The 24911-nt window shown below is 47.9% G+C and overlaps 1 protein-coding gene across 1 annotated transcript in view; it reads right to left on the bottom strand.

Moving 5' to 3' along the window:
- The window catches only part of CARF (calcium responsive transcription factor), a 1085705-nt gene that overhangs the window by 807817 nt on the left and 252977 nt on the right, over nucleotides 1-24911 (bottom strand). The window lies entirely within an intron of this gene.

Here is a 24911-nt window from a genome sequence, read left to right as displayed (position 1 = left end):
TTAGTTTTCACACGGTGCACAATGGGTAAATTGATCAATTAGAATAAAGAACACCTACTGACACACATTTCTGTTCTGTTTTCTACACAGCTACATCCTGCCTTTCTGCAAATGTCATCGATTCCAGATACCAGCTGATGGCTTCTTTAGCCGGCAGCTGCAGATACACTTAAATGGCTGGATTACAATGGCGCTGTTTTGGGACGATCGCCCCGGGCCGATATGCCCTTTCGTGTTACCAGTGATAAGGAGCAACCCGACATCATTTACGGTGGCCTAGCGCCAAGCTGATGCCGAAGCCTTGCGATTCACGGTGCATCCAATGCGCTTCTTATACCCAAAGAACACCGTGTGACTCATAATAAACATTTGTGGATCGAGAACAAAGAAAGAAATTACCAAGGTGGTTGAATATGGAAATCGGCGGATGTTCTCAGAGCGTGTATTGTGAAATAAAAGCACATTATAAATTGCAGAGTATTGCGGTTTCCTTTCAAAATAAAGTTTTGTATTCAAAATTGGGACGCGCTGTGTTGTGAGGGGATGTGTGTTGATATTCTGGGTTCTGCGTCAACTGATGTCAACACTTAGGTGATGACTGGGCGTGTTTGGCTATGCTGCCCAGTAACGTCATGGAGATAGGTGGAGAATAGCGCTAGAAATGATGATGTCAGCTTCAGGGGCGGGGGATATGATTTAGTGCCGCCAGGGCAGTACACCTTAGGGCGATGCAGCAACGGATAAGATTAGCACAAGATGGCCACGCCCTGCTGCCTGATTTCGCATGTGTAAAAGTGAGGAAAACTACAGTAAAGTGCATAAGAAATGTTTGTACGATCTATCAACGTAGGCTTAAAAACACATGCTCGAACGCTCGGGCCAATCATATTTTTGAGCGCACTATTCCTTTAAGCGAGGTTTGGGGAGCTGGCAAGTGTAGTTGTTGAGCAGCAGGAAGCCCCTCAGGTCTCCCCTATAATGCGGAGGGCAGTGTCTGCAGGCACTGGATCATCTTGGGGTGTAGAAAGCACTGTCTCCATGGGAAATCCTTGCCGAGCTTATCCTGTGTAGCTGTGTGCAGTGCTTCCCCTGGGAAGTCCCATGGAGCTACAATTTGGCGAGCAACGATCTGTGCCTCAGTTAAGCGGTCTACTGGAGCTTGATGTTTTCAATGGAGAAAGGCATCGCCAATTAGCATAGTGCCATTGGGAGAAGGATCAAAAGGAAGGGGGCAGAAGACCGTGAAGCAGTAATACCTTCATAGGTAACAGGTCTTCCTTTAAACCTCAATCACGAAGGTAACAAAATAAGGTAACTTGAAAGGCAGGCGGACAGCAAAACAATTGCAGAGCCAATGACATTGATGATCTGATATCTTAAATAGAAGTCACAAGATAACTTATGTGTAATTCTTACTTCTGGACGCACACTGCTCCATCTTTTTCCTGTAACCCTATCCCATCTTCATCTGCCTGAGTCGCCAGGAGTGTTGTCTAAATAAGTCTCCTAGACTTAAGTGATCTGGGCCCTGGATCCTGACAATATTCTTCCATTAGATGCAGCACCAAGTAACGCAGTTCCACCTTTAACACATGATGCTCGTACATTAGACCTCTAATTTGCCAACTTTGGATACAGAGCCATTATGAAGCAGTACCGAAAGGCAGGTCATATTGTGGTTCATATCACACACACATTGCTTATTTTCCTGAGCTTGCGTAACCTTATGCCACACCTAAATCAAATTTTTATCAGAATCTAGTGTCATGCAGGAACACAGTCCTATTATATACCACTTCAATTTCAAATCCTAATAAATAGACATTAAAGGCAAGGCCATATGCTGCAGTGCTGTAGGCCTTGACACACTGTAGGTCATCACAGCTACCTGATTCCATCATAGGGATTCTACCTGAAATTAAGAGTCCTGTGCCGTCACAGACCCTAATAAACCTTCAGTGGCAGAAGGGTGCTACACAAATACCCAATTGGCACATTGAAGGTAGCCTTGCCTTTCCGGCATGACATTACTCAAGAGGGATTGTCCTCTGCCTGATCGATCAAGCGTGTGTTTGGGGTAAGGATTATTATAGTTTATTGTAGAGATGAACAAGTTACTTCTTACCTGTAACGTTCTTTCGATGGGATGTTCCTCCGACGTATTCCTTATCTTGATAGATTCACTTCCAGGTTGCTGGCCTCGGAAATGTTTTTCAGTAGAGGGCGCTGCGCATGGACGTCCCTCAAGTTGGTGTCCCTCGACAGCCTTCGTATCAGCGCCAACGTCATCATGCGTATAAATAGACTCGCGCAGCGTCCGTTGCTCAGTTCCGTTTTGAAGCTTAAGAGTAGCTGTGCATGAATTGGTTATTGACCTTGAAGGAGCGTAAGCTGCAGCCACAAGGGAAGTTTTACTGAGGGGATGCATGGGAGGGGAGATAAGGAATACGTCGGAGGAACATCCCATCGAAAGAACATTACCAGGTAAGAAGTAACTTGTTCTTCGAAGGGATTGTGTCCTCCTACGTATTCCTTATCTTGATAGACTCCCATAGCAGTGGTGTGTAAACAGAGGTGGGAGTAAAATTGTCATATTCCCCTTTAAGAGTGAACAGAGTGTAACACAGCTTTGCGAAATCTAGTCTCTTGGCTAGTGGAGGAATCCAGATTGTAGAATTTTGTAAAGGTATGTGCGGACGACCATGTGGCAGCCGCACATATGTCTCGAATCAGTACCTCTCTTTGGAGGGCCCAAGAGGCTGCGATACCCCTGGTTGAATGAGCCCTAAGATTTTGAGGGGGCTCTTTCACTGCCAGTTTGCAACATTCTAGAATGGCTAAGATAATCCATCTGGAAATTGTCTGTTTTGTGATTGGCAAACCTAATTTGTGCCCTGTGTAACATATGAACAGTTGGTCTGCTTGCCTAATTCTAGCAAGTCTGCTGATATAAAAACTCAAGGCTCGCCTTGGATCCAGCCTATGTAGCCTCTCTTCCTCTTTCCCTGGATGGGGAGGAGGATAGAATGAGGGTAAGGTTATCTTCTGAGTGTTGTGGAATTCAGAAACCACCTTTCGGAGGAAATTAGGCTTCACTTGCAGGACAACTTTGTCTTTATGAAAAATTGTATGAGGGGGTTTACAAAATAGGGCTTGTAATTCGCTCACCCGCTGGCCGATGTCAAGGCCACTAATAAGACAGTTTTAAGAGTGAGAAACCTTAGTGAACAAGAGTGGAGTGGTTCAAAAGGAGTACCCATCAGGAAATTTAAGACTAAATTTAAGTCTCATAAGGGAACTTGGAACGGTCTCGGGGGATAGACATTAGTTAACCCCTTCAGAAATTGTATTACTAAGGGTAATTTGAAATATGATGGCTCCTCTGCAGTGCGCTTGAAGATCGATAGCGCTGTGAGGTAGCCCTTGATCGTACCAACTTGAAGACCTGAATTCGCCAAATAGAGTAGAAAGGATAACACCATTGGTGTACCACATGAAAAGGGTTCAATATTCTTTTCTCTACACCAGCTGCAAAATTTGTTCCAACGACAGCGGTATAAAGTCTTTGTTGCTGGCCTTCTGGCTGAAAGCAACACCTCCATGACGTCATCTGGGAGGTCCCAATCCTTGTATGTCAACTTTTCAGAAACCAAGCGTGAAGGTTGAGGGTTCTGATGTCTGGATGGAGAACCTGACCTCCCTTCTGTGAGAGAAGATCCTCCCTGTGTGGAAGACGAATCGGAGGGCAGATGGACATGTCCAGAAGGTCTGGGTACCACGTTCTCCTGGCCCAGTCTGGGTCAATTAGGATCATAGTCTTCCGGAATCTTCTCAACCTCCTGATCATCTGAGGAATGACAGGGACTGGAGGAAACGCATACAGAAGTGGAAACTCCCAGTCCACTACGAACTTATCCCGTTCTATGGCACCTTTCTCCAGCAGGTCTAGAATTTCCTGCAAAAGGAGAGGATCTGGAAACTTCAAAGAGTTGTTCCCCGGTGGATGACTGAGGGGTGCGTGGAAAAGGCTGGCAGTAACCCTGGGCAACTGTCTCCAATGCCCAAGCATCTGACGTAATAGCCTGCCATTCCGTCAGATGTTGAGTTAACCTGCCCCCTACTGGTGTCTTGTGAGGAGAGTCCTCAGAGTGGTTTAGAGGCGGCTGATGCAGATGCCGTGGTTAAAGAGGCACCTGCTGCTGCTGCGGCTTTTGTACTTTTAACCCGTCCACCTCGGGTGAATTTCTTTTGGCCTATTTGAGCCGGCTGTCCTCTGCCTTTTCCGAATGCGGAAAAAAAAACAAAAGGACCTACGTCTCCAAGAGGTTCCTGAGGGGCGATACGGAGTTTGACGGATTGCAGCTCCGAGGGATTTTGCTGCTGCCTTGGATGTTTGTAACTTCTCTAGGCTGTCATCAGCCTTCTTACCAAATAAAGAAGAGCCGTCAAAGGGCATATTCAAAAGTCTGGCCTGTACATTTGGAGCAAAATCAGACTTTCGCAACCACGCAAATCTGCGGATTGTAGTACTTGCCGCCATGGCCCTGCTGATACTGTCAGCAGAATCAATGCCAGTTTGAAGGGATTCGCACATTGCGTCTTTACCATCTTTAATGATGTTCAGAAAAGCTTCCCTTTCTTCTCCTTCCGGGAGGCAGTCAGCCGCTGATGAAGCACACTCCCAAAGTGTATGGCTGAATCTTGCGAGCGTACAAGTAGCATTAATGGATTTAAGTGCCATGCTACACGCAGAAAAGACCTTTTTTGACATAGCGTCAAATCTCTTATCATCCCGGTCTTGTGGAACAGTAGGGTATGCAGATCTACTGTTCAATGAAGTTGCTGCTTGAACAACCAGACTCTCTGGAGTTGGATGTTTGGACAAATATTCAGGGTCAGAAGCAGATACCCTATATTTGGCAGATAGTTTTTTGTTAACTGCCAGGATAACCTCAGGAGTTTCCCAGTTGGCCGATATTTTCCTCTGTATTGCAGTATGGAATGGAACCACAGGATCTTCTTGTGGGCCTTTAATTAAGATGTCTGTAAGATCATCTTGTTGAAAAGCAGGTGAAGGTTTAGACCAACCCATGAATTCTATTATTCTGGCCATTAAAGTTCTATAAGGTGTCTCAGCATGTTTCCCTGGGTCTGGTTTAGCAAATTCTACTTCTGGGGAAGTATCTAACCCACTTGCATCATGCAAGGACTCTTGAAGGTCATTCAACCTATTTTCTTCAGAGATAAATTCCTCTGGTACAGGTGTTGTAGTTCGCTGCAACCCAAAAGGTCTTTCCTGATCAGAATCCTCACCTTCTTCATAAATAGAGGACAAGGCTCTGAAATAATCTGAACTTGGAAAAGGCTTAAAACCCATTTCTAAAGCAGAAGGGGCAAAGCTTGTAGTAACCGGTTGAGAAAACGTCGACATTGTCGACGCGCAAGTCAAAGGCTTCGAAGAAACCGAAAAAGGCGTCGAAAAGGTATGAAGCGACCTCAACGAACTTGAGAGGATCGGAATCCTACTCGGAGTCGTCAAGGTTGTCGACGACATTCTCGAGGTCATGGTGGAAGACCTCGGTATGACTACTGACTGCGAGGTAGTGACAGCCGTAGGTTTCTCCTTTATCGGCATCTAGGACGGCGTCGATTCGACCGATCTATGAGGCGAAGGGGCCCTTCGATAATGGCGTTGATGACGCAGTCTTACTGCCTTTGCTCGAGGGTTCGGGATGCTCTCTAGCAGTTTCTTTCGCCGGGTGCAACGACTCGCAGCGTTTCGATTTTTCGGGTCTTTCACCCAGGGTATCAACTTTAGCCGTCTCCGAGGGGGTCGAGGCCGCTTTCTCGAAGACGCTAAGCATCTTTTTACGAAATTCCTCACACTTAGCTGGAGAGCTGTGTTTTGTGGGGCAGGTGACCCTTTCCGGGGAAACAGAAGAAGACGAAGAAGAGGGAGATCTTCGACGCCTCTTTTTCGAATGTTTGGATCTCGAAGAGTGATGGATGGGAACTGCTTCGAGACCTCGAACGAGAATGTTTCCTGTGAAGGCAAGGAGAGGAATGTCTCGACTCTGCCGAGGAAACATTCGAAGGAGTAGAAGTTTTAACAGTCTTACCTCTTTCGAGCTTCCCCTTATGCTCCTTCAAGGCTTTCGCCGTCATGGACATGCAGTCCTCGCATTCTGAACAATGGTGCTCCGATCCCAGGCACCACAAACAGATCCTGTGAGGATCCATCAACAACCTTTTCTTTCCACAATCTCGACACTTTTTGAAGCCGGACCGTGGGGTTGACGGTTCAGATGAGGAAGCCATCGAACAGACTAAGATATACTCGAGGAATAAGTAGAATCTACTTGAATAACAAACTGAGCAACACGATTCCGAGGCCCACGAAGCGCGGAAAAACGGAACTGAGCAACGGACGCTGCGCGAGTCTATTTATACGCATGATGACGTTGGCGCCGATACAGAGGCTGTCGAGGGACACCAACTCGAGGGACGTCCACGCGCAGCGCCCTCTACTGAAAAATGTTTCCGAGGCCAGCAAGCTGGAAGTGAATCTATCAAGATAAGGAAAACGTCGGAGGACACAATCCCTTCAAAAGCAGGGTTTGGTCAGTGTCTAGCTTTTCATGGGTGGTCCAAAAACCAAACAAGGTGTGTCCAAATGGAAAATGTCACAGATGGACAACTAGTAGTCAGCTTTTCATCTACTGTGGTTATTTTTTTTTTTTATTTAAATATTATTGATATTTGAACATAAGGATTGAACATACAAGTGGATGCGTGTTATGCTCGCAAGGTTACATCAAAATACAATATCGTTCCACATGAATAACATTTTGATAAAAAAAAAAAAATGTTCCGTCCAAATGAAAGGTTATAAACCCTCACACCCCCCCTCTGAGCCCCTAACAGTGCTCTTAGTCCTTCCAGTTCATTGGCATTTATTGTGGTGATTTGTAGCGGGCGACGTGACGTTTATCACCGATAGTCCTTTGGGTTAAGAGTTGGTGATTAAGTTTGTGACAGGCATGGTTAGCTGGTAACGTGTCGTGAGATGCTCAGTTCGTGCTAGGACGGGTTGTTTTCTAAAGTCCTTAGTTCGTCGGGTCGGTCCCAACTGAGCCTGTGATGTAATGATTGGCAAAGTCACACCAGGCTTCCTCATGTCGTGCAGCCTTGTTGGGGAGGGCTGCCATAATTTTTTCCATTGCGTAGATGTTTGTTGCGATCTGTAGCCAGTCTTTTTTTACTGCAGGTGTGGGGATTTCCTTTTGATGATCAGGCCCGCTCTCGCGGCCAATAGCAGAGGGGATGCCAGTCCTTTTACCCTGATCAATTCATCGTCCTCTTCTTCAAGACCAAAAAGAATCAGGAGGGGGGATGGTTCCCTTTCTATGCCGTCTAACTGTTTGATCCCTCCTAGGACTTCCTGCCAGTGAATGCGAACTTTGGGGCAGTCCCACCACATGTGCCAGTAATTGGCGCCCATGCCACATTGTCGCCAGCATCTCGGGCTGGAGGTCTGGAACATTTTGGAAAGCCTGTGTGGGTTGTACTGCCATCTGTGGAGTAACTTTATTGCATGTAGCTTGTACTGAGTAGCAATTGATATTCGGGATGGTGTTTCACAAATTCTGTCCCAAGCCTGCTGATCGAATTCTCTGCCAAAATCTTTTTCCCATCTCTCTTTAAGGCAGAGACTTGAAGTTCCTTCCTTACAGATCAATGCGCTGTACATGCGTGCTATTAGGCCTTTGTTTGTGTTGGTCGTGTCCAGAAATATCTCAAAGGGCGTGAGCTCTTTGCGTTTTGTCCTTCCACACCCTTTTGGATAATACGCCTTTCAATCGTAGGTACAAGAAGATCGGGATCGGATGTAGTTGGAGCTTCCTCTAGTTCTGTAATTGGTATAAATTTCCCATCTCTCCAGAGCTTGCCAACTCTCGCCAGCACGCATGCCCGATTCGCTGAGTAACACGGCTCTAGTTTCTCAGAAAACTGCGCCCTTGAGGTCGTTTTTGGTGTTTGACACACGCACGAACGAAGCTTTTGCAAGCTTGCTTGCCTCAGGCTCTGTTTCCATCAACTTTAAGGTAACGTTTGAACGACCCGGTAGGAGTCAATTACAACTATTTTTCGAATGAATCCAACCCCAGGCCACTTTAAAGATTTGAAAAACGCTTATTTGCACTAAAACCGCATTGCTGAACTTATCAACATTTAAAGAAACCCTATGCGGTCACAATTCACAAGTACTGCTCACGTTGAATATCGATCTCGACTGTCTATCGATATTAAATTGAAAGTACGACGAATAAGAAGTACTCAGCACTACCAAACTGCCATATTATCTTGCTCCCTTTGTCCTGAAGACGGCTATACTTGCATCAACAGACAACGTTTTTGTGCATTGCCTGATTCTTTTTAGAGTTACTAGCCGAAACATATGTCGACCTCCACAAAACCAAACCTAAGATGTTTAACAGGTTTTTCTTGTGTGATAGAGCTAGTTCAACTAAATAATGCTCTACCCCTAATTGTTTGATGCTGCACATTGAGTGCTCACACAATATTCCTTGTTTCACACGTACTAACCCCACTAAACTTTTGTGCCTTTGCGACTATTCAGCTTTGACAAAAAAAGGTTTTTGCTGTAGTCATAATGTGTATTCTCTTCGATGACATCGGATTCATGGAGCAGGATGTCGTCTGCATACAAAGCCAGCTTATACTCTCTGCTGTTTACTTGCATCCCCTCCACGCCGGCGTCCGTTCAAAGCGTTTGCGCAAGCGGTTCCAGCGATAGCGCGAACAATATTGCCGAGAGAGCGCAACCTTGTCTTGTTCCTCTACTGAGGGGGAACCAGCGGGAGTATTGGGAGTTCACTAACAGATGCTTGTGGCACCGTGTAGACAGCCTTAATCCCTCGTCAGCGAGTAGGGCCCTCTGTCCAACGCCTTCTTGGCATCGATCAAAAATAATGCGGGCGTGTTTGGCATCTTCTTAGCCTCGTTTATGAGGTGGAGGGTCTTCCGGGTAGAATCCGCGCCTTGTCTGCCGAGGATGAAGCCCACTTGGTCATTATGGATTATTGCGGGCATGTATGACTCGTGCCGCGCGGTGAGGACTCTTTTATATATTTTGGCATCAGTGTTTGGGAGGGAAATTGGGCGGTAGGATGCACACTGTTTGGGATCCTTGCCTTCCCTGGGTATGACCGTTATAAGCGCTTCTGAGAAGGATTCAGGTGCAACGCCAGATTGGAGGATGTTATTGAAAAGGTCGACCATGAATGGGAGGAGGACGTCCTTAAAGGTCTTGTAAAACCCTGCTGTGTAGCCATCGTTTCCGGGGGCTTTCCCCGCTGGAAGCCTTTTGTCCGCCTCTTCAATTTCCTCTCCTGTGATGGGGGCGTCGATGGCTTGTGCCATGTCCAGGGGAGGCTTGGTAGGGATACCCTGTTCATATATTCTGTGATCACCTCTGGGTGTGGGGCAGTGTCTGAAGTGTATAGTTTCTTGTAGAAGTCGGCAAAGGCTTCCGGTATATTGGGAGGACGGTTTCCATGGGATGTTTCTTCGCTCTGTATCGTGGGGACCCATCGCTCTCTGCGTTGCCCCTGGAGTCTTGCGGCAACTAGGGCACTTGCCTTGTCCCCATATTCGTATTGTTTTTGCTTAAGACATTGGGGTTTGTGCACGATGCTACCCGTTTCTAATTGCCTCAGTTCCTCCCTCTTGTCGTTGGCTTGCTCAATTTTTTGGATTCTGTCGGGGCCAGAAGATTGGGCGATGAGGTCCAGTTGGGTGATTTCGTTTCGGAGCCTGTGTTCTATGAGTTGGTGTTCTCTTTTCTTTGCTGCCCCCTCTTTAATGAGTATTCCTCTCCAAGTGGCTTTAACTGCCTCCATACTGTGTTTACGGAAGTTTCACCTGTATTGTTTTGCTCAAAGTATTGGGTGATGTCCTGCTCGAGTTGATCCCGAGTTGATTTCGTTGCATCGCCATTTAGAGCTTCTCTGGGGGAGAGCCATCCGATCGATGGTGGCCGTAACCATGCCGTGATCTGACCATGTTACGGGAGATATACTGGATTCGGACATCGCCTCAGCGAGTTCTGAGGTGAGGTATATATATAGTCAATTCTGGAGAACGTGGCGTGCTGCGTCGAGTAGAACGTGAAGCCTGTTTGCGTCAGGTTCATGTGTCGCCATGCGTCCTTGAGGTTGTAGGCATCCATCATGTCCGCAACCAATGAGCGTGCGGAGCCAGGTGGGGTGGGGGGGGGGTTGCGAGTGGATTGCCTGCTTGTCTGTCCTGATCTGCATCCCTCCACGAGTTAAGGTCACCTCTCAAGATCACTTCGCCTTCTGCTTCGGTCATGACTTTAGGAATGGTTTGTTGTAGGAACCTGGACTGTCCGGTGTTAGGTGCATATATGGATGGGAGTGTGATGATGGTACCTTGTATTTTGCGGACCAATACAAGCGCTCTGCCACTTACGTCGGCCCAGGTTTTTAGGAGTTCCAACCGGATCGCTTTGTTGACCAAGATGCCGACTCCAGCTTTCTAGAGTGGGCCTGAGCCCCAGTATTCGGCGCCTGCTTTGGCATATAGGATCTTCGTCCCATCTCCCTTGCAGTATCGGGTTTCCTGTAGGAAAAGTATGCCAAGCTTCGCCCTCTTGAATTCTCTGGACACTAGCAACCTTTTAGTGGGAGAGTTAAGCCCCTTGACGTTCAATGTGCCAATTTTAATTGTGCCATGCTCTCACTTGATTTGTCATGTCTGTTGATCAGTGGTGTGTCTATTTGGTTTGCTCATCGTGTCCTGTCGCTGGATGCCGCCGCAGTGGAAGTAACCTGGGAAATGCCCCCAACCAGCTGGGGCTGTAAAGTTTTCTGCTGCCCTCCCCCCTCCCTACCCTTCGAGGTATTGAACATGATACCCCTTGCCCTCAGTTCTGTTTCTTCATCCTTCCCCTTTTCCCTGAGGGTCTGCATCTTGGCTCGGTTGCGTCCGAGTTGAACTGGGTGTGTACAGCCGGTCCACTATCGGACCACCAGTGGGGGTCGTTACTGCACGACCCCTACCACCGTTATTATCATTGTAACATTTTGAGCCCCCTCCCCCCTTTCCCTTGGAACATTTTAATAAACAACAACAACTTTTACTTGTAATTGGAAAATGTAATGATACATGCGGTTTCCGGATTCATCGTCCGACTGCTCATCCCTGCCCTCCAGGTGGCAGGCCCATTGTGGGTCAGGCTATGCAGCAGGGGCGTGCCGGGTACCGGGATGTTGGTAAATATCCATGCGGTGATATCGTGGTAGCCATCGCTGAGATTTGTGGCATAAGTGAACGGCATCATTTGTTACTGTCCGGTGTGTCATTGGGTCGTATTTTCTGGATCCCTTGACTCTTTTCCTCCTCGGGCCCTGAAGCTCCCATCTCGCTCTGTCCGGCTCGGGCTCCTCTTGTGCTCCTTCTTTTGGGCCTGTCCCAAGAAGCTCTGCTATACATTTTCGAATTTCCTCTTCGGAGCGGAGCTGTATCTTTCTGCTTCCATGCTCAAACGTGAGGGAGAAGGGATATCCCCACCTGTATCTCGTGCCTTGGTCTTTGAACCATTTCGTTAGGGGGCTGCAGAGACATCGCAGGGCCAGGGTGATCAAGGATAGGTCCTGAAAGATGGTGATCTGAGCCCCCCCCGAGAGTGAGGGGGGCCCCCGATCCTTGCCTTCGCGAGTATCCTTGTTCTATCCTGATATCGGTGGAATCTGGCGAGGACTTCCCTCGGGCCGTCTGGTGGGCCACCGGCTCTATGTATTCTCTCGGTTTTAGGTTTGTCGATGTTCTCATCTGCTGTCAGGATTTTAATGATTTATTTTTAAATTTGTTTATTGGCATTTATTATTTGCAGCTGTTACATGGCATTTAAATGTGCCTTTCACATGTGGTAATATCAATATTTCCATAATATAACATTAACATTTTAATAAAACAACATTAACTGTCTCCATGTTTTGTCCATGTGTTTCAGTAGCATATTTAGCATATTTCCCAGGGGGTGGGGGGATAGCTAGGCGACTGTAAGAGGGGGCCTTCAGGGGACCGCTGCCGACTGCACAAGTCTCTCCCTGGTTAACTCTGCTTTGGTTGTAGGTTAGTGTTGTCAGAGGTCTTTAGTTCATGGGGGCTTATCATCTGAGGGTGGAACATGTTTCTAGTGAGTTCTTTCCATGCCTCCAGCGCCATACTGGAGTCGTCAGTGGACCTGGCAACACTGTCCTCCCATGCCTTTGTCTCTGCGCTCACCCATCTTTCCAGTTCTCTGTGTCATGTATTGTATTGCGGCCCTGCAGGTTTTTTCCAAGACATTGCAATGGTTCTTTTAGCCAGTATGCACGTTATGTCCACGAGTCTTACCACATGCTTGAGTTTGGCTAGTCTAGGATAAGTTCCCAGCAGGCACTCTTCCGGGGTCCATTTATACTTGGTCATGCCTGCTTTTTCGCATGTCTGTCTTATTTTGTCCCACAGGAACACTGTTTTGGGGCATTCCCACAGCATGTGAATCAAGTCGGCTTTCTCCCCCTTGCACCAGACGCAATTGGGTTGTATTTGCTTATTAAATTTCGCCATTCTGCATGGTGTTAGATAAGTGCGGTGCAATACGTTCAGCTGTATCTGCCGGAATCTGTGGTTTCTGGACACTTCTTTAGGGAATGTGAGTGCTCTGCTCCACTCTCCATCTGCTTCCCATGTTCCTTTCATTTCCATACTTCGCTGCTGTGAGTGTCACTCAGGTGGCAGTATATTTGGGATACCGGTTTCCAACCCTCCCCTAAGTTGTACAGCTGCGTCATGAGAGGATCCGTGTCTGGCTCTTCAGGCCAGGTGTCCCACTTGTGTCGTGCTGCGTTGCGGACCCTTTGGTAACATAGGAATTGGCCGATGTGAATATCTTCTTTTTCCTGTAGTGAGGCAAACTCCCTGAAGGTGCCTTCGTCATATAGGTCCCCCAGGTGTTTTCCCATAGTCTAATGTGTTTCAGATGCGAATTTGTTGTGCATAGATCGGCAATTAATGGCACTTCTGGCGAGTAGGGGTGCTGCGAGTGGATAAGCGTTTCGCTCTGCGCCATACTTTCCTCCCCAGGGCAGCTAGGGAGGGTGTGTTTTTCAGCAGGTGTTGGGGTGCCCAGATCAGCTCTTTTAGTTGTATCGGGGCGATCATGGCTTGCAGCAGAGGCGTCCCAGATGTAGGTTCGTCCGCTAGCCATTTGGTCACGAAACTAAGTTGGGCTGCTACGTAGAATTTTTCCAGGTTTGGGAGTTGATTCCGCCCAGTTTGTATGGTAGAACTAGCGTGGAGAGTGCTATCCTATGTCTGCTTTTCCCCCATAGGAACTCTCGTATTATTGTCTCGAGTAGGCGAAAGAAGGGTCTGTTAATGTAGTAATGCACATTCTGGAACCCGTAGAGGAATCGTTGGAGGACAATCATTTTGACTATCAAGGCCCTGCCCATCATTGATAGAGGGAGTTTCGCCCAGAAGTTCATTGACTTGCGCAGCGCTGGGAGTCCTGCCTTTGTTTTGTGCTTCTGCATTAGTTCAGAGGTATGCATTATCTGGACTCCGAGGTATCGGAATGAGGTGGTCTGCCATCGTATCCCTACTGCAGGGAATCCTCTGTGTCCATGTTTTTCAGACCCGCTAAGGGGAACAGACAGGATTTTTACTAGCTAAATTGTATTCCAGACACCTTGGAGTAATTGTCTAGAACTTCGAGCATGGTGGGCACGTTGAGGTGTGGGTTTTTAACGTATAAAAGAATGTCATCTGCATAGAGTGAGATAATGTGGTCCACCCCTACTAGTCTTATACCTGCGTCGAAAAATTGCTTCCTGAAGTAGATGGCTATGGGCTCTAATACTAATATATAAAGCATAGGAGACAGTGGGCAGCCCTGTCTAGTCCCTCTACATATGTCCCAGGCCTCTGATACGTGTTTCCCGGATTTCACCCGTGCTCTTGGTTTAGTATAGAGTATTTTGATCCATCTAATGAACACTGGTCCAAAACCAAATTCCTCAAGGACCGCCACCAGCCATTCCCAATATATGGAATCAAATGCCTTAACGGCGTCTAGGGATAGTAGTGTGTATGATTCTTTGTCAGTTTGCGCTATGACATGTTGCAGCCTGCGTAAGTTCATGGATGTATTGCGACCTGGCACAAAACCGCTTTGGTCTATGTGTATTATGGCTCCTATTAGTCTGGACAACCTTTTGGCTAGTATTGTGGTTAAGATTTTCACGTCATAAATAAGCATCGCTAGGAGTCACATCTGTCTGCTGGTTTGTTGGGCTTAAGGATCGGGACCACAAGCGTCTCTCTCATGCTTTCAGGCAGTATCCTCCTTTCGTATGCCGCTTGGTAAACTTCATGTAGCAGGGGAGTCAGGGAGGACTCATATGTTTTGTAAAACTCAGAAGGTAGTCCGTCACTACCAGGAGCTTTGCATGTGGCCAGGGACCTAATAGCTTCAGCTATGTCTTCAGGTGTGATGTCTGCATCTAGGGTTTCGGCTTGTGTAGGGGATAGTGTGGGGAGCCCTATCTCTTCCAGTGTGTCTGTTATCGGATCTTGGGGGACTCGGCCCTTGTGAGAATACAGGTGTGCGTAAAAGTGTTTGAAGGTGTCATTGATGCTCTGCTGTGTCTGGTGTATATTTCTGTCCTCGTCTTGCATTGTGGTGGTAGGATGTTTGGGGTGCTCCTTTTTGCAGAGCCAGGCCAGTAGTCTACTCAACCTGTCCGCTTCTATATGTGCTGTTTGTTCTAGTGGCATAGTCGAATTTTTCAAGTCTGTTCCATGCATTTGTGCTTCTATCCCTGAGTTTTTTTAGTTCAACTTCCCTCTGGTGGGTGCCTATGGGAGTGGCCTCCAACCCCTTAATCTCTCGTTCCCATTGGTCTAATTCCTTTCGGAGTAGTTTCCTAATGCCCCCGCTTTTGCCATGATTTCTCCCCTTGTCACTACTTTTAGAGCATCCCACATTGTGCTTATGTGTTCTACACTTCCCGTGTTCTCTTCTATGTAGTTGTCAATGGAAACTTGTAGTTCATCTCTAAACGCTGGGTCCCTCAGGGCTTCTAGGGGCATTCTCCACATGGGGATCGGGGGGTCTGGGGCCAGTATGATTCCATTCCGCTAGGAGGGGGGAATGATCAGAGATAGTTCTTCCCAGGTATTGTGCTCTTTCCATCTGGTGCAGGTGTTCCCTGCCTATGAAGATATAATCTAGCCTCGTGTATAGGCCGTGCGGGGACGAGAAATATGAATAACCTCACGTTACTGGGTGCAATTCCCGCCATGCGTCCGCCAGGTCTAACCTATCCATCAGGGCAGTTGTTGCTGCTGATGGGCCTTTTGGTTGGGGTAAGGACCTGTTCAGTGTTGGGTCATGAACACAGTTGAAATCGCCTCCCCAGATTTTCTGTGTAAATAGGATTTAATTCTGTTCCTGCGGAGGTAAGTGCCCAGACCTCTTACATTTCATGTCATTATTTTAACTGTTGCTGTCATGGTGGTTCAGGAAGGGTATTGCGGGTGTCTCGTTTCCTTGGCATGGTTGCTCGGGGTCGTGGCTTGGTTACCGAAGGTACCGCTTGTGTGTGGGCTCGGACCCGTCCTCTCCCTTCCCCCCGCCCTCATCCCCCCTTTTTCATGGTATTACTTGGAGACTTACCAACGGTAATAACCTTCATTCTGGTGAATGAGAACAACATGGCTATAAACAATACAGTGAACTATGTAGATCAATCCCTCAAAACTGGGGTACTTTGTCCTTTCTGTTATCTTCTTCAATATTAACACACAAAACAGAAATAGAAATACGCTTCTTTTGAGCTAGTTAGTTAATAGCCATCAATATGTGGCCCCAACACGCTCCTTAAACGGAAGAACACCCTTTCCCTTCATGGTGTCATTTCCCTTACTGGCCCCAGAAAGGGCTGTAGCACTGCCTACCTAAAAAGGGATAGATAGAGGGAAACTCGCCCTACTCCTACAATGAATGGGATGGCTTTGGGGCAAAATGCTAACGATTGTCTTTTTCAAAAACACCGATATAGGCAACATTAGTTAAAAGTTGCAGTTGGGATTTTGGTCTCCCCAAGCTGCGTGCTTTGGTCAAACAGGCAGTTCGCGTGGGACTAGGCATCACACAATGTACAATTTAATTGCCCTCCGCGAAGTGTGTCTGATTTTCTCAAAGCCAATGGTAGTAAAACAATTAAGAATATAAATAACACTCAAATTGTTGTTGTACTCCTTCAAAACTCCTCTCTCGGGAGTCTACACAAGGGTTAATTTTCTGAGAGTATGCAATTTCACATAAAAGCAATTAGAATGTCCACTTTGTTAGTTAGTTAGGATTCCCAATTGCTCAAGTTCACTGTGTGTCTCCCTTGGTCGGGGGACATCTGAAAGTCTGGTCGACCAGTTTCAATGATTGTTTCTTTCGTATATCATCTTCTTCAAGACCAATTGCTTCTTTTAGAACGACCAAATCTATGCGCCCATCAGAACGTTTTTTTACATATTCTGGGGGGCAAGCAAAAGAAAAAGTCAGGGCGACAAAAAGGTTGGGTGTATCGCATTTAGTACTTTTAATGTGTATAGCAAACATGCTTAAGTGATTATTCAATCAATGAAAGTCATCTCTATGACATTATAAACACGCTACTCCTCTCCCCTCCTGCCTAGGACATCCAACATTCATGTAACACTTAGCATTTAGAGGTACAGAAAATCGTACCCGAGTTGTTCATTGTGTGTGCAATGGGAATGCACACCTAACACTGTGGTTTGGGCAGTTCTATTCACTGGATCAGTGCTTCCGCCTCAATGCTATTCCTGTAATGACAACATGAAGGCATAAGATCTTATCTTTTGTGTGTTCTAGCTGTTATCAATGTGCTTCCAATATTGCACACCCCATATTAACCAGTGGGCACATGGCTGTGCAAGCTATAGCACTTGTTAGTCATAATTACCTGGCTATTAGATGGTTGCCAGGCTTGAAAAGCAGTTTTATGGTCGGTGGATTGGATCGTATTCCTCACCGCAAATCTTTTGCCAAGATGATTCTGTGGGGTAAAAGAAACCCATTAGGCAAGGTTGCCCAGAGTTTACTAACCCAATGTGATTATATTAGCAATTCATGTTTTTTAAGGAGGGGAGTAGGGGGGGGGCATACGGTACTCAAGATGTTCAAGATATGAGACTGTGCCCCTTATTCAACAATGCAGTCCATAGGAGTGCATTTATCTTGTGGCCAAGTGCCTCTGTGAGCCGCATGTTGTAAAATATATGCATTACCCTGTTGTACTTGAAATGCCGTATTCGTGCATTTCGTTCATTTGCATAATCTGAGTGTGTGCACTAAGCGAGCCTCGTCCTCATGTGGGTTCCTTTTTCCCACTTGTTTCATCTAGGAGGGTCCACCCGATGGCGCCACGGCTCGCGCGAGCTCCTTTCCTCACGGTATTCTGCTTGTGCTGATCAGCGCGAGGCCGACGCGTGTGTTGTGTTTATGATACAGCGTCTTGGCGGCCATGTTAGAGTGGGCATTAGGTTCAGAAGCCTAGCAGCCATCTTGAAAGGGGCAAACCCTCCCCTGTGTGATGGGCGGAATAGGATGGTACGAGCCGCATTAACGGGGCTCACAGATGTTTGTATTGTTGCACCCGAATAATTATAATTCAGGTTGCGGACTCCTTCCTGTCAATATTCTAAATTATCGAAGAAAATCGTTCCGTGGTGCTTTTTATGCTGCAGAGAACTATTCTTATCCAATCGCCCACACCATAGTTATTGGAACTAGAATCCAATGTAATTATACCATGACCTTTGTATGGGGATGTTGTCTACTTAGAATAACTGTCGGTGTGACCGTGGTGCTCACATCCAACGCATTGAATTATGATATAATTACATTAGATTCTAGTCCAAATAACTATGGTGTGGGCGATTGGATAAGAATAGTTCTCTGCTGCATAAAAAGCACCACAGAATGATTTTGTTCGATACTTTAGAATATTGACAGGAAGGAGTCCGCAACCTGAATTATAATTATTCGGGTGCAACAATACAACCATCTGTGAGCCCCGATAATGCGGCTCCTACCATCCTATTCCGCCCATCACAATGTGGTGGCACACAGGGGAGGGTTTTCCCCTTCCAAGATGGCTGCTAGGCTTCTGAACCTAATGCCCACTCTAAAATGGCCGCCAGGATGCCGTGTCATAAACGCAACACGCGCGTCGGCTTCGCGCTGATCAACAGAATACCACGAGGAAAGGATAGAGCTCGTGCAAGCCGTGGAGCCATCGAATGGACCCTCCTAGATGAAACAAGTAAGTGGGAAAAAGGAACCCACATGAGGACGAGGCTCGCTTAGTGCACACACTCAGATTATGCAAACGAACGAAATGCACGAATACGGCATTTCAAGTACAACAGGGTCATGCACATATTTTACAACATGCGGCCCACAGAGGCACTTGGCCACAAGATAAAGGCACTCCTATGGACTGCATTGTTGAATAAGGGGCACAGTCTCATATCTTGAACATCTTGAGTACCGTATGCCCCCCCCCCCCTTAAAAAACATGAATTGCTAATATAACCACATTGGATTGGTAAACTCTGGGCAACCTTGCCTAATGGGTTTCTTCTACCCCACAGAATCATCATGAGAAAAGATTTGCAGTGAGGAATACGATCCAATCCACCGACCATAAAACTGCTTTTCAAGCCTGGCAACCCATCTAATAGCCAGGTAATTATGACTAACAAGTGCTATAGCTTGCACAGCCATGTGCCCACTGGTTAATATGGGGTGTGCAATATTGGAAGCACATTGATAACAGCTAGAACACAAAAGTTAAGAACTTATGCCTGCATGTTGTCATTACAGGAATAGCATTGAGGCAGAAGTACTGATCCATTGAATAGAACTGCCCAAACCACAGTGTTAGGTGTGCATTCCCATTGCACACACAACGAACAACTCAGGTACGATTTTCTGTACCTCTAAATGCTAAGTGTTACATGAATGTTGGATGTCCTAGGCAGGAGGGGAGAGGAGTAGCATGTTTATAATGTCATAGAGATGACTTTCATTAATTGAATAATCACTTCAGCAAGTTTGCTATACACATTAAAAGTACTAAATGCGATACACCCAACCCTTTTGATGGGAGAAGTCACCCTGACTTTTTCTTTTGCTTGCCCCACAGAATATGTCAAAAAACTTTGATGGGCGCACAGATTTGGTCGTTATAAAAGAATCAATTGGTCCTGAAGAAGATGATGTACGAAAGAAACAATCATTGAAACTGGTCGACCAGACTTTCAGATGTCCCCCGACCAAGGAAGACCCACAGTGAACTTGAACAATTGGGAATCCTAACTAACAAAGTGGACATTCTAATTGCTTTTATGTGAAATTGCATACTCTCAGAAAATTAACTCTTGTGCAGACTCCGGAGAGAGAAGGAGTTTTGAAGGAGTACAACAACAATTTGAGAGTGTTATTTATATTCTTAATTATTTGAATACCATTGGTTTTGAGAAAATCGGACACACTTCGCGGAGGGCAATTAAATTGTACACGTAGTGTGACGCCTATTCCCACGCGAACTGCCTGTTTGACCAAAGCACGCAGCTTGGGGAGACCAAAATCCCAACTGCAACTTTTAACTAATGTTGCCTATATCGGTGTTTTTGAAAAAGACAATTTATTGTTAGCATTTCGCCCCAAAGCCATCCCATTCATTGTAGGAGTAGGGCGAGTTTCCCTCTATCTATCCCTTTTTAGGTAGGCGGTGCTACAGCGCTTTCTGGGGCCAGTAAGCACCATGAAGGGAAAGGGTGTTCTTCCGTTTAAGGAGCGTGTTAGGGCCACATATTGATGGGCTATTAACTAACTAGCTGAAAAGAAGCTTATTCTGATTTCTGTTCTGTGAATGAGAACAACAAACTGGTTATCTGTGAACTGCCCCCAGCAGTTGCTTCTAAGTTGCAGCGCTTGGGGGCTCCCAAGCCTTCTGGGCCTTGCCAGGCCTTTCGGTGCGGGTGGTGTGTTGGCATTCGGCCTACACGTTTTCTGGGGGTGGGGGGTGTCGTCGTCATCGTTGCGTGTTTGGGTCTTTGCGCTCCTGCCCAATGTTGCTTTCATAGTGTTGTAGTTCTTAGTTCGGGCCAATAGTCCATTCTTCGTTTCATTAGGCTAGCATCAGTCGTTTCTTGTTACATTGGATGTTCATTATCTTGTGACCGCCTTTGTTGTGTCTTCCTTATCGTCTGCGAGGTTATTATGCTCGAGCCACATGTTCGCTGCAGCTGGAGTGTCTAGGAAGATAGCTTTTCGAATTGTATAGTAATTTGAGGCGCGATGGGTATAATAGCATGTACTTGAGATTGAGTTTCCGTAATCTTGCTTTCACCGGGATGAATGAGTTCCTTGCGTGTTGCACTGCGGGAGTATAGTCTGGGTACATGACTATTTTGGCATCTTGTCTTTTGATTTTCCCGCCCTCTCTCTCTCTCTCTCTCTCTCTCTCTCTCTCTCTCTCTCTCTCTCTCTCGAATCGTAATATTGTCTCTCTGTCGCAGAAATTTAGGACTTTTATGATTATAGGGCGTGGGTTGGAGCCCGCGGGAGGTCTTTTCTATAGTGACCTGTGGGCCCGTTCTATCGAAAATCCCTGGGAGAGTTTGCCTACTCCGATTTCTTGTTGTAGCATTGTTTCTATGAATTCTGTTGGATCTGGGCCTTCCATATCTTTTGGGACTCCCAGTATTCCAATATTGTTGCGGAGGGCTCGTCCTTCCGCGTCTTCCGAGCACGCCTCCAGTCGCGCCACCTTCAGTTCGAATTCTTGGACTCTAGTTTTCAGGTCTAACGTGTTTTCGACGTTGTCCTGTATTGTGGCCTCCGCAGTAGTCACTCTTTCAGTCAAATTGCGGGTGTCCTGTCCCATCAGCTGCATGTCCGACTTAACTTCTTCTATTTTGGTGTCGATAAACGTGCGGAGCGCAGCTATGGCCTGCAGGACTTGCGTGTCTTTAGGGTCTCCTTCCTGGGTCGATGGTTCTTCAGCGGCCGTGGCATCTTGCTGTTGTTTGGGCCTGATCGCCGTGAAAGAGTCCATTGTTACAGTTTTCAATTTGTTTTTAGGGGGAGACTTCCCTTACCTCGGGATTCTCAGCCTGTTGCTGTGAATCAGGAGTAGCTACCCTGTTGGTGGTTTCAAGTTCTCTGGCAAATGTTCTGGGCTTGAGCGGAGAGCCGTGGTTGGGACCTACCGTTTGTTGGATTTTTGGTTGCGTAGGGTTGTGTTGCCGCTTCTCAGGTTTGCCTGTGTGTGTTGGTTGTAAGTTGTCGTGGAGGTGGCCCAGATTGTTGTTTTGCAGTACGGCTGTCATTGCGTCGGCCTCTTGGCGGCAAGGTCCCTGCTTTGTTGAGCCTGGGGCGTGCTGGCCGATAAATTATCACCGGGTCCGAAGTACCATGGGGCACATTGTGTCATGGCTTGATTTCTGTACCATTCTTGAAAATGTGGGGAGCCTTTTTTATAGGGTACCTCCTCAATTGGACCTCAGCGCCCTTTTTGATAATAGTTTATTGTTCACCAATTACGGTCGCATGCCTAGGTAACAACGGAGTCTTCCTGGCCCCCTTGCTCCGTTCGAAAATGTATATAAGGGTTGTGTTACTCTTACTAATATCATGCGCCCTTGTCGTATCGTTGTAAGAAAAGATAAATCAATGCTTCTTATACTCCAAGTTAAGTCATTGATTTTTTATTACTCCTTTGGTTCCTCCGTGATTACACGTGTAATCATATAGGGCATTTTTCTAAGGAACCAAAGGAGTAATAAAAAATCAATGACTTAACTTGGAGTATAAGAAGCATTGATTTATCTTTTCTTACAACGATACGACAAGGGCGCATGATATTAGTAAGAGTAACACAACCCTTATATTGATTTCTGTACCAGCTTGTCGCTTGTGGGCGTAGGTTTGTCTCCGCTCCTAGCTAGTTCCAGCGTTGTGTGCCGCCTCCGAGTGTCAGCTGTCCTAGCATTGGTATTTTTGGCCGTAGGGCCGATCAGTGCATGGTGGTTTCGTCCATGGGGGTTGGAGGGCAGGTTGTAGCGAGTCAGGCAATGCTCTTGCTTATCCGCTTCTTTTTAGTCTCCCTCCCACTCAGGCTGGTGGTTTTCATTGTTAGGTCCAGTGCCACTTTGTGCCCAGTGGGTTGATCTCCTGCTTCTCCCCCTTACTGTTTAGGTGGCTGCTTTATTTGGGAGGGTTACCTCCGTGCCTGAGCCCAGCTGCCGGTGGAGTGTGGAGATCTCTTGTGTCTCGGTCCGGCTTGCTTCGGGGCCCTTGGTGCAGTTTATTGTTTGGCCACCCAATCACTCTCTCATATCTGGGGTGGTGCTTGGCCTCCCAGCTCTGTGGTGGGGCCTGCCGCACCATCTGCCCACTCACAGCCCGCCTCCAGGCACGCTGCGCTCAGTCGCAGTCCGGGCAGCGCCCCTCCGCCTCACTGGCAGAGCTCCAACTGAGCTGCGGTTCGCCAGCATGGCCGCTCCTAGGCGGAGCAGGGGTCCCCCCGCCTCTTCTCCTTCGGGGCTCCCTCTGCGCTGTCGGTGCCCCCGTTCCAGTGCTCAGCCCGAGGAGTGGTGCTCGCGATGCCTCCTCCTCTGGGTCGCAGTTCTGTGCGGGCGCCGGAGATCCAGCGACGAGTCGGGCGCTGTCCGAGGCGTCTGTTGTGCCTGAAGTGGAGGGTGTTGTTCACCGCTGCCTTCTCTCAGCGTGCGGCGGGCTCCCTGCTCGTCTATTTTGCTTCGCCGCGGTTTACTTGCCATTTGCGGGCGCCACCATCTTGTATGTCGGAGGGGCTCTACTTCTCTCGTTCCATTTATTTATTACGCAAGTCTGATTTCTTCACGAAGGTAGTGTCGGGAGCAGGAAAACGGTTCCCCTTCATGCTACTGCTGAATGTATGCCAATATATTGTGTTTTATCGAGGCAGTGTGGTCCGTAACAGGATCCCGGGCAACAGCGCTGGCGGGTTCCGTCTTCACACCATGCGCGCTGGCCACGCCCCCGTCAGGATTTTAATGATATCATGTATTGTTTGTTTGAGGTCTTCTTCTGTTTCCCCTTCGTGCTCCGGAATCCCGAAGAACCATAGTTATTCCTTCTTTCTCTGTTTTCTAAATCGTCCATTTTAAGGTGAATTTCGTCCTCTCTCTTCTCTATGTTACGTATCCTGAGGTCCATTTGGGCTTCCAGGTTATCGATCGAGGCTTGGTTGTTCTCGACGCCCTTCAGTCTCTCCTCGATGTTGTCCACTCTCTGTCACCCTATTGATTTTGCTGCATGTTTTTAATTTCACTCAAGAAAGGCTGCGATGTCACCCTTGGTGGCTGCCGTACCCGTCTCCGACGACATTGCGGTTCCGGGATCAAGGTTCGGAGGAAGCGGGGTAAATGCGTATCTGGAAAACTTGCTTTTAATGTCAATATGGCACTTGTGTGCGAGGAGGCACACGCTCCGGGTGTGAGGGCCCTACCGTCTGCACTACTGTGATGTATGGTTCTTGAAGTATGATGTGGGCCGTTGTGCGGGGCCTCCCATGGGTCAGAGACCTGTGGATGGGAGGAGGTACACGCCCGGGGTCCTCCATTTGAATTGGCGTCTGTTGGCGGGCCCAAGGTGATTTCAAGGGTGCTTCAATGTTGATGCGGTCCTGTGCGTAGGCACTGGTGGGGTTGCGTAGGAAAGATCTCTTAGCTGGGGGCTTTAGCTCCGGGTAAACATCAGGGGGGGGGGGCACACTTGGATGCTATGTTTCTCTTCGTCACCGGTCTTCCTGTCTGGTTCTGGGAGGGACAAAAAAAACCTGGCGTTCGCACAGAGGAGGGCACACGCCCCGTACGTGGGGGCCCAACCCTCTGTACTGCCCTTGCTGCAGGCACAAGCTCCTTGCCTTGGTTGCTGTGGGCGTTATTGGTATATTTAGCAGGGATTATGTAGGTAGTCCATCAGTCGTTTGCAGTAGGTCGAAGGGCTGCCAGTTATGGTGTTTTGGCTGGGTGGACAAAGTCTGGCTTTGCTGTGGGATGCACCCAGGGCAATACGCTATGCGTGGCAGGTGGGAAGGATTTCTTGACACAGAGTATATTGCTGTCCTCCGGGGGGTGTTAGGTGGCTGCTGGCTCTCTTATGACGGTGCCTGGGGGAAGCAGTGCCTTTGTAGGAGATGCCTAGTGCTTCAGCGTCATTGGATGGTGTACTGCACCCCTGTGGGCGGAAAGGGAGTTTGGCACAAGGTGTTCTGTAGGCCGCTTATGGTTGGGGGCGATTTAGTGGCACAAAGTTTTATAGGCTGTTCCCTAGGGCCTGGAACGGCGTTGTGTGGGGCGCGGGGGGGGGGGGGTCGTAACTGGGCCAACGGCCCCAGAAGGGTGTTGGGATCCCCCCCTTCGAGTCCTTGATGCTATGCTCGTTGGGGCCCTACGGGTCCTCTGGGGCAGGGGTGAAAACAGAGTCCAGAGCGTGAGCGCCCCGTCTTGGGGGCCCGTGCGTATCGCTGCGTTGTGGGGGGCGGTGCCCGTAGCTAAGGGCTCTCAGAAGACCACGCGCTGCCGTCTGCAGTGGCGCCAGTCCGGTCCTCAATTGGGGTAGGGGTGCGGGGGGCGTTCTTACCTTGCGACCCGAGTACTGCTGCCCGCACCCGGGCCTCGGGTGGGGGGCGTTCTGGGAGGCAGCGTTCTGGGAGGCGGCGGGGCCTCAGGCTGTG

The sequence above is a fragment of the Ambystoma mexicanum genome, chromosome 9, assembly GCF_040938575.1.
Source record: "Ambystoma mexicanum isolate Mex_15411 chromosome 9, UKY_AmexF1_1, whole genome shotgun sequence".
Taxonomy (NCBI): domain Eukaryota; kingdom Metazoa; phylum Chordata; class Amphibia; order Caudata; family Ambystomatidae; genus Ambystoma; species Ambystoma mexicanum.
Note: the sequence above shows the minus strand (reverse complement) of the source record. Positions and strands in the feature narration are given on the sequence as shown.